The sequence below is a fragment of the Astyanax mexicanus genome, chromosome 16 (assembly GCF_023375975.1).
Source record: "Astyanax mexicanus isolate ESR-SI-001 chromosome 16, AstMex3_surface, whole genome shotgun sequence".
Lineage (NCBI taxonomy): Eukaryota > Metazoa > Chordata > Actinopteri > Characiformes > Acestrorhamphidae > Astyanax > Astyanax mexicanus.
Window position 1 is genome coordinate 35052156 of NC_064423.1, and position 10510 is coordinate 35062665.

A 10510-nucleotide genomic window follows, 5' to 3' on the forward strand; every position below is an offset into this window, starting at 1 on the left:
GAGAATGTAATGTGTGCATTCTGTAAAAGAAAACCAATTCCCTTGTGCGCTTTAATTTGAAGGTCGCTGTGATCGTTTGTTTCACTGTTGAGGCCTGAATGCGGTCGGCGTGGCCCGCTGGGCCCGGGAAAGAGTGAATTCCTGTCTTTGATATGGCTTGGGCTCTTCTTATTAACCATTGATCATTTGGCGCGACCGCTCTGCGCGTACCTTTTGCGGACGGGGGGCGCCGGTGGGCAGCCGGCGCAAATAAATGAATTGATCTCGGCCTCTTAAGTCGCTGACAATAACGCGGCAATTGCTCTTAATTACTTTCGTGAAAGGAGAGGGCACATTTCTTCCTGCATGTAATGTCACAGCTCAGCAGCCTACAATTATACCTGACAAGGTTACAATAGAAATAATTGGAAGTGTGGCTCTGTGTTGAGCTTGTCCCGTTCCCTTCACGCCAGGCCTAAAGCTGAAATGTCACATGTGTCAATGTTTTAATTTTTAGCGTTGGGAATGTAACTTTTAATAACAAACCATTGTTCTGCCACACATTTTCAGAACATTACTAAAACATTATTTCTATTACATTACAAGCTAACCTTGAATTTTTTAAATATTTTTGTAAAACTTTCTTATAGAGTTGTCTGTTAGCTGGGAATCCACAAAATAGATGATTTTTAGCTTGTTATGATTACTGTGCTTGCGCAGATCTCCACTCTAGCATGTTGGACCTCCTCCACTCCTGGCACCATATGAAAGCTGATTGGCTCTTTTTGTTGAAGGGTGGTACTTTATTCCTAAACAGGGATAAATCCTTTTTTTATATTGCTGTCAGTGGCTTGTGTCTTTAATTATTTTAGCTACTCCAAATTTTATTAATACTGTATTTTTTGCAGTATAAGGCACACTTAAAATGTTTTCATTTTCCTACAAATTGACAATGCACTTTATAAATCAGTGCGCCTTATGTATGAATTTTACCAGCCAGGTTGTAAGAAGCAGTAACGCCACTCCATTGAAGTATAGCACTATAAAAGAGTTTCAGTTGAAGTTTCTCCACCACCAAGGCTGGAGCAGTATTAGCATTATCCGCTAACTGCAGCGCTAGCTCTTTCACCATTCAGAGGTTAGTACATTGGACTGTAGCCTGTGCGTTTACAGTGTTAAAATAAGTTACATGGGATGAACTGCTAGCTTGTAGTGCCCTGGCATACCAGAACACTTAGGGTTCCTTAGTGTAGCACTATCAGGTGGCGTTTACTTGCACTAAGTGCTGTTAACTGCGGCTAGCGTTGCTGCTAACCAGGCTAAAATACTGGAAATCTAAGCTTACTGTAATTAAAGGAAAGCACTTTACTCACCAAAATAAACAGTTTCCAGGAGAGAAATCTGTATAGATTAACATTCAGTGCTCGTTTGACTTTAAAAGAAAATGTTTTTTTGTTTTTTTAATAATTATTAATTTTTAATAATTATTACAGTTTTGTTTACCCCAGCAACAACACCTTTTGTCCTTACTAGTGTCGCTTAAAATGTGCCTTATAATGCGCATTTTCATTTATAGTGCGTCTTATAATACGATGCGCTTTATAATCTGAAAAATACTTGTTTATTTTCCATTAAATAAATATTTTATATTGACTTAATATTACTGTTATTATTGCAGTTACTGCAGTTACGGACAGTGCTTATCACAGTAGAGATTTACTCAGTATAGATACTGTTTATTATAAGAGTCACTATGTGTGAAATTTGTGTTTAGTCAAGGCCTGCGCGTGGATGTGAATGGTCCCGTGGATTCGTGGGCAGGGTGTAGTGAAAGGAGAGGGCACATTTCTTCCAGCATGTAATGTCACAGCTCGGCGGCCTACAATTATACCTGACAAGGTTACAATAGAAATAATTGGAAGTGTGGCTCCGTGGATCTTTTTTTGAGGCCCGTGTTGAGCTTGTCTTGTCCCATTCCTTTGAAAGAGCATGCAAGCACCCCATCAACCCCCCATCAACCCCCATCAGCCCCCAGTCAGCCTCAAGTCAGCCACATACAAGTTTTGATTCAGGCAGCTGACAAGTGAAGTGACTTAATTACAAATAAAAAACAGAGCGGTTCCAAAAAAGAGGGAGTAAAGGCCTCAGCATACTTCTTACGGGGATGACGTTCCCTTGGGTTCAGCAAACAATGTGACGTACCGTAATTGCAGAAAAAACCTGCAGCTGCAGACGTCGCACAAGGGCTTTGCTTCCCGTGTTGTGCACATGGAAATTGGGCATTGTCTGTGATTGGTCAGGAGTGTTGGCAACAGGCAAAAGAGAATGCAGAAAGTATGCCATCTCAAAAGCTCACAAAGGCATGTTCAACAAAGAATTTTTAATCCTAAAGTTTTATTTAAACAATTCTAATAATTCACGTTCCTTACAGTATCACAATATATCACTATATATTGAATTGTAACACCTGTAGCCTGATTATATACAGTATACAGTGCAATACAACGGCGATACGATACATATCATCCTACAGGGGTTACAATTCAATATATATCAATATGTTTGTCACAATAATTACTTTATTGACTTAGACTGTAGTAGGTGAAGAATAAAGCATATCGTCGCTGTCCTATGAAAAACACTCCATTTTTGTCGATTTTCAGTTTAGTACATAATTTGAACAGACAAACTGTCTTTTACACTGTGTCAAAATTTCTTGATGAACGGACCAATAGAAACTCTTCAAAATTACCTGAAATAAACTGTTTTTACATTGACTTCCAATGAAAGTTTACAAAGTTTTTTCCCTCTCCTGTAAAGTTGCTGTTTTGGAGATAAGTGTTTTTCATTGGACAGCGACGATATATTTCTCAATCTATGATTAATTAAAATTTAGTAGTCTTTAAAAGGGTATAATTGCTTTATCTCAATGGCAATTATTGGTCTTAAAATAATAATAATAATAATATCGTTTATCGCAATCATTTCTGAGATGATATATCTTATACAAGAAGTTGATATTGTGACATTGCTAAATAGCAATATATTGCAATACTGTATATAGCCAGTACACAGCTCCAACATCTTACAATAAGAGCCACTAAACCCTAAACCATATATTTTTCAATACTAGCTGAAATGTGTTCCTTTAAAGTGGTAAAACATACCAGTCCTGCTTAAAATTGTTATAAACATTTTCTAATATTTAAAAAAATGCTTTTATTGTAGTAATTTCCACATCTGCATCACTCTCTGAGGTTCAACTGTGCTATACGTGTGGATTATGTGTTTGTGTACTTTGGTATGCAGACACATCCCAATAGGCAGATCAATCAGTCAATCAATCAGAGTCACACTGCTGCTGCTGCAGCTCAGCCAATTAGCTCTCTATCCTGCCCCACCTCTAAACCCATACATCACCCAGTGCCCCTCTCAAGGTAATCCTCCCATTTTTTAGGCCTTTTTTAAAATTGGTTGTAAACTTTTTAAAATTAAACTGCTATAACAGTCTGAAAACTATAATATTAAAAGGGCAATCTATTGATTTTTACTTTACTTTTTTGTAGGGATGATATATGAATAACATAGACACTGCCTACCTGTGCTGGGGGTGGCGGCCTACGAGAGATAGGGCTGATGCCAGCACTGCAATTATGGATGCAAACAGTCGTGGACATCTCCAGCCTGGCTGAACGAATCGCACGTTTTGTGTTCTGTGTGCTGGTGGTCAGCTTTTAGTTTTTTGTGGCGTAAAATTGCACACTTTTATTGCACGGTGGAACAAAAAACACCATCAAATGAGGCGTTTGTGGCCAAAAAAGAGCAGCGCTGCCTATCGTATTCTTCAGTGTGCATTAAGAGCCGGTGTTAAATGTGAAATTTGCGCGTTTAGAGCCAGTCGACGACAATTGCCTTTCGATAAAACCCTTTGTTCTGGCACACTTTCTGCCAGCCCCATTATGACTGGAGCCAGGGGAGATTAAGAGAGGAGTGCAACTTCATCAGACAGAGCTAGCTGCCTTTGACAGAGAGGGTGAAATAACAGCAATGACCACCTGTGTAATCGAGCGCCTGCCGCAAAAGGTGTCCTGAATAGCGACGTTCCCTGCCATTAGCCACCCGGCCGCAATTACCTCCCCCCCGGCGCTTCCTCCTCAGCCGTCCCTTCATGATATCAAACGGGGCTCAGGAGCTTGATCTCCTGCTCTGCTCAGCCTCGACTGCTGTTTACCTACCCGTCCATACAAAAGGCACGGAGGCAGGCCGCCCAAACGGCTGGTAAACGCTGGGCTCGGCACCGGCGGAGCGCCCGAGCCGAGCCGATATTGATTTGTGCTAAAGATTCTGGTCATTACGCGTAATTGATTCCTCCATCGTGTACTCTTAGCAGTGTCTTTAGAAGACTATTAACATGCCTCGGGCATTCATTTACACCAGAGAATGCTTCTTCCTGCATTGATTAGAGAGCCGCCCTCCGGCTATTAAAACACACACACAGACATTTTCTCTCTATAATGCGAAAAGACAAAATGCTGGGATTTTTTTTAACAATGGAAATGTATTTTTGGCATATTTTGGTTGGTATGGCTGCAGATGCATATCATCCTGTCATGCAGAAACCTTATATTTTCATTTTTGCTTTTTTTATGTTTAACTCTTGCTATGCGATGTTATGTGAATCTAGCAATTGTCATTTAAATTATGGCCACATTTTAGGATCAACCTAAATCAACCTAAATCAACCAATAGAAATGCTTAAACATTGTCTTAGGTTGACTTCTATTCCCAGCTAAAAGCTCTTTTTTCTTTTTTTCAGTAAGGTTTGGGCACACATCTTTTACATCATAAATTTAATTTTAAAGACAAGTTAAAAGTTTAAAGCTCTACAGGAACACATGCTGAATTATTCTGTAAACAAATAGTGTATGTTTTATACTTTAGATTCTTCTAAGTATCACATTTATCTTTGAGGACAGATCTGCACACTGTTGGTATTTTAATCTCAGTGTCTTCATGAGGGAGAGTCACCTGGAATAGTTTTCTCAGCATCTTGAAGGAAGGAGTTCCTGGAGGTGCTGAACAATAGCTGCTGCTTTTCCTTCACGCTGTGAAGCTTCAGCTCATCCCAATTAAATCACCTCAAATCACCATCTCAGTTCATCAGGTTTAGATCAGGGGATATTACTGGTTACTACGTAATTCTATATGTGTCCCTTAATTGTTTTCATGTCTTAATATTAATCTACAATGTAGAAAATCATTTAAATAAATAAATAAAAACATTGAAGGATAAGGGGTGTCCAAACGTGTAACTGGAACTGAACACTTATCAGTTTTGTAAATTGTTTATGATAAAGCCAGTCATGGCTTGAATAAAATATTTTACGTTGACTTCCATTGAAAGTGAAGATGTTTTCTTGTTCTAAAATTTAATATTTTGTGATTCTGGCAGTTGTTATTTATCTTATTTCATAAATATATAATGAATGGATGATTAGAAATGCTCCAAAATATTTTATATACGTTTTTTATGCTATGATTGTGAAACTGCTTTATCAGTCTTAAACTGTTAATCAAAGTATATAAATGAATTTATAATATCCTGATTGTTCGGACAGAAGCCTAAAATGGTCTTTAAAAAATGTTTTTACAATGAGATTAAAAGTAATATAATTTATTTAATGAGATTATTTACACCCTGTTGAAATGTTGGGCTAGTTCACGTATAGCCTGGTAGGAAATCAAAAACACAGCAGAATGTATTTATTGTTTAACTGTGCTTTAAATAAATACTTTACTTTACTTAATATCGGCACTATTAATGCAGCTATGAGGCGGTTATGGGCTGTGACTGTAGATTAACTGAGTGAAGACACTGTTTAGAAGCAGTTGCAGTGCCTGTGTGCCACGTTTAACACGCCATCGCCACTAATGTAATCTGCTGTAGCATCTGCTCTTAATCTCATTTAAAGGGCCGGTTATGCCAAACTCTGTGTTTACGCCAAAGATACCTTCGCCAGGCTCTGATTATGGAACTGGTAACCATATCTGGGTCTAAGTGATATGTTTTATCAACAATAAATAAAAAGATTTGAGTAAAATTTCTGTTATAAAAGATAAGTTTGTTGAAGACATTAAAACTTTGATCTTTTTTTTTTAAATATATATGTGAGTGTTTGTGTGTGTGTGTATGTGTAAAGTACAAAAAAAAGTTAAAATTAGCTTGATATCAAATGCATTTCTACACTGAATAAAAATGATTGGAATAATTCACATTAATTAACATTGTATTATTTTACTTGTGTGGCAACAGTTAATTATAACAACTTTAATATGCAACATTTTTTATGTAGATTATAACAAATCTGCTACAGAAAAAATATATAAAGGGCTGCTGTCACACACAAAAAAAATAGATTTTCCATTTTTTAACATTTTTAGCATTGTTCTTTACATTGTGCCAGAATATCATGATAAATAATAGAAATTCTCCATAGTAAACTTGGTAGGAAATATTTTAACATTAACTTCCAAGGAGGTTTCTTTTTTTCCTGTAAAATTTCCATCTTTAGTTTTTCTTTCCTTTGTTATCATGTGAGTGAAGTGTACTCTGTGCCAGTTGACTTTTATATTGACTTCCATTAAAAGTAAAAAGGTGTTTCCTTATGCTTCAAAGTATATATTTTGTGAATTCCTTAGTGTATGATGAATAAATCATAAGAAATGCTTTAAAATGTCTTTGGATAAAAAAAAATACTTAAAAAAGACAATCAAATTTAAGAAGTTTTTTGCCAGTGTTCTCATGACAAGACTGCATTAATTATAGGATTTAGAGAGAGGTCTGATAGTGGGTACCAGATAGATGGAACTTTCTATTATTGAAGTTTTGCTCTGGCAGAAATCATGACCTGCACTGAATGTGGATTGTGTGATTTCTGCTAGAGTCACAGTCATTACCACAGACTGTACTGTTTGTTGTGGGTGCTAATGCCTTCTATAACTTTCTATAAAACTGTATTCCCAGAACACACACGACACTGGGTCAAGGAATCTTAAAGGAGAAATCTGGTGTGAAGATAATAACAAGTAAAACCCCCAGTATTTCCAAATACAGTGCTTTTAACTGATGCTCCTAACAACCTTACAATGCTCCAATGCCAGTGATAGGGGCATAGAGTTGCCCATGCAAAGAAATAACTATTTTAACACCATTAACAATCTTAAAGTAGCTCCACACTTCATTGGTAGAATTCTGAGAGCCCTGACATTTAAAACGAAGGACTGACAGCTTTGAATGTGCATAGATAGTTTATTAAAAAACACTGTTTTGCACCTTCAGTACCTTCAGCTAGTTCTCAGTATTGCAAAATAAATTCTGTGGAAATGAATATTAGAATATTAGAGATCTTTTCAGCAACAACTGGAATTTGAGCATTTCCACAGAACTCAGTTTGCAATCCGTTTCCCTATCCTACCTATTTATTTGTGCTTGTCAATCAATTAATCGTGACTTCATTTCAAGATGACGGAGCCTGGGGAACTAGCTGAAGGTACTGTGTGTGTAAAGTGTTTAATAAACTAGCTTTCGTTTTAAAATGTCATGAATCTCAGAATTCTACCAATGAAGTGTGGAGCTACTTTAAACTTGTTAATGGTGTAAAAATATCAATTTCTTTGGATAGGCAATGCTATGCCCCTATCACTTGCATAGTAGGCCTGTTGGGAGTATCTGCTAAATGTGCTGTATTTGGGAATGCTTTAGGTGTACTCGTTATCATGTTTCACTACAATCCAAGTTCATTTCACACAGATCTTCTTCTTTAAATGCCTGCACTTTAAAACTTTAAAACAGAAATGAAATGTCCCATCCATCTGCCAACCCCAATCAAACCTCACTCCAACTCCTCACTTGATAATTGCCATTAAGATAACACCTCACAGCTTATACAGGTGTGTGAGAGCAGTCCCAAGATAACCCGCCCCCCTGAGGTAATACTACCTCATAATTCATTTATATAATGCCATCCCATGACTTTTGGAATTTATCAGTGTAAAGTTTGTAGTGAAAATATTTTTATTGAATAAGGATCTATAATAGTGTTTCAGCAGGCGTCCTGCCGTTTCTGATCATTTCTGGGAAACTCGTGAAATCAGCTGGAGTAAGAGTGGGAGTTTTATCTGCTTCCTCTCGTCTTCCTGCTCACAGTCTTCCTTCCACTCGTCTTCCTGCTGTGCATCAAAGACAGCCACCAGAGCCTCGTCCCTGCTGAACAATGTGACCGGTCCCGGTCCTGACTGGCAGATTTTTCTTTTCCCCCTCCTGTAACGCTGCTATAGTAAGTGCAGTGGCAGCGGCAGTGGCAGCAGCGGCAGTGGCAGCAGCGGCAGTGGCAGCAGCGGCAGTGGCAGCAGCGGCAGTGGCAGCAGCGGTGGTGTATGGAGGCTTTATTTATAACTGCACTGCAGTGTGGGATTGTTCCAGCGACATGCCTCTGAGTACCAAGATGACCATCAAAGGGAGCAGAGATCCATATCTTCAAACACTGCATTACAGAATTGAATTAAAGAGACATTTAGTGCGCAAACATTTGGACATCAAAAACCTCGCCTGTTGCCTGGAGACTGGTGCTCTTCCTGTTTTGTGTTTGTGGTGTTTTTTTTTCCTTTTTCTTTTTTTTTTCTGGCCAGACCGCACCAATGGGTGGTTTCAGTAACCCAGTTACGTCCTGGATTCTGGGAGAAATGCTTTTTCTTGTTTTCTTTTGATAAACAACTCTGAGTTTTTCTTTTTGCGCTTTCTACGAAGTCAACCGATAAAGCAGCGTTCGCTCCGGATTCATCCGGCCTATTATTTCTCGCCTACCGTAATAAACAAGTCTCCATGTGTCACTAAATTGAAATAAAGGGCAAATCACAGCTACGCAGCCCAGATATTATAATCAGTTTTAATTAAATTTTGTTAACTGTGTCACTTCTCAGCATTCTGTGCTGTTTTTTAATTTTTACATTTTTTATTTATTTTTAACGCGTGCCTTTATCTCTCCAGTGTTGAACAGAGGAATGTGATTAAAGGATCTGTGGAGAGGTACATCGACAATGTCAGGCATCTAATCAACATTTTTCCCTAATGAATTCTTTGTTTAAGGTAACAGCGTGAATACGCAGCATCCTGATATGCAGATGAAGAGTGGGTTCGGCATTTTTCTAGGCCAAAGGCATTCCTGTGCGAAATTTTAATGAGACTTTCTCGTTCTCTCTCTCTCTTCATCTCTCTCCCCATGCAACTTTTTCCGGTATTATTTCAGAGGGAATGAAAGGTGTGTTAAAGCTTTGCATAGTTTTTCAGATGTTTCAGAAGTTTAGAAAGTAAAGTTCTCTCCAACGTTTCGTCCATTCACTATTTCGCTGACCACTAGAGGGCGCTAAACTTTCTGGCAGTTCTTTTTCAAGTCCGACTTTTCATCTTCTTATCTGCTACTTACAGGTTAGGGCCATAGTAGGTGGAGGATCATGGAGTGTATGTGGAATCATTGAGCACAAGGGAAATCGTTCGTCTGGACCGGACGTCAATCTATCACAGGGTACCACACACACACCTATTTCATTCACTCATCACTTACACCTACAGGGATGCTAGCAAGTTAGCGTAGCTAATTTACAATTCACACAATTGTAAAAAAGAAGGTGGTTTGATTAAGAACAGCCATGTTTTGGTACCACTGTTGGACTCAAGTGGGGCAGAGGGGGCATCAGCTCTCCCCAGTGTCCCTGTGGATTAAAAAAAACATTGGAAAATTGCTCTCTAAAGTGAAAAAAAGAGTGAACGTGCACTATTGGCTATCCTTCTTGGAGAGAAAAGTGATCAATTGCCCGCTAGGGTGCTGTTTCTTGCAGTAAATTATTATGTACCCTCTAGGTCACAAAAGTTAAGAAAGATAATGTGTTGTATAGATTGCCCATATATGGGTGCTCTACATGGGTGTATTTGACACACCAGTGGATTAAATGTGATGTGGTGCCCTGACAATGGGATAAACTGTTTTAATATTGAAACTTTTAGCCTCCCTGTTTACAAGTATTGGATGGAGCATCATAATTCCAGAGAGCACAGTTCCACTGCTCCACAGCTCAGTGCTGGGGGGCTTTGTACCCCTCTAGCCCAGGCCTGGCATTAGATTAATCATGGTGCCAAAATGTTCGTGTTTATTCATCTGCTTCAAAGAGTCTTATTCTTTTGGCAGCACTTCTTTCTCTATAGGGACTAGACAAGCTATGTGTGACTGTGAATGTGCACAGCTGTGTCAGCACAAATGAGTATAATGTAAGTTAATGTAGCTGTGATAGCAGCAAGCTCCCAGTGCTGGCATCTCCGAAACAGGCTGTGTGTGTCTGATTGTGTGTGTGTGTTTCTTTTGATTTGATTGGGCCTACTTAATTTTAAAGTAATTACCATTACAGAGCCACATAAAAGGAATATAAATCTGATGGAAAGCCCCCTGTGGTGGGTTTGGTTTTGGATCCCCCCCACCGT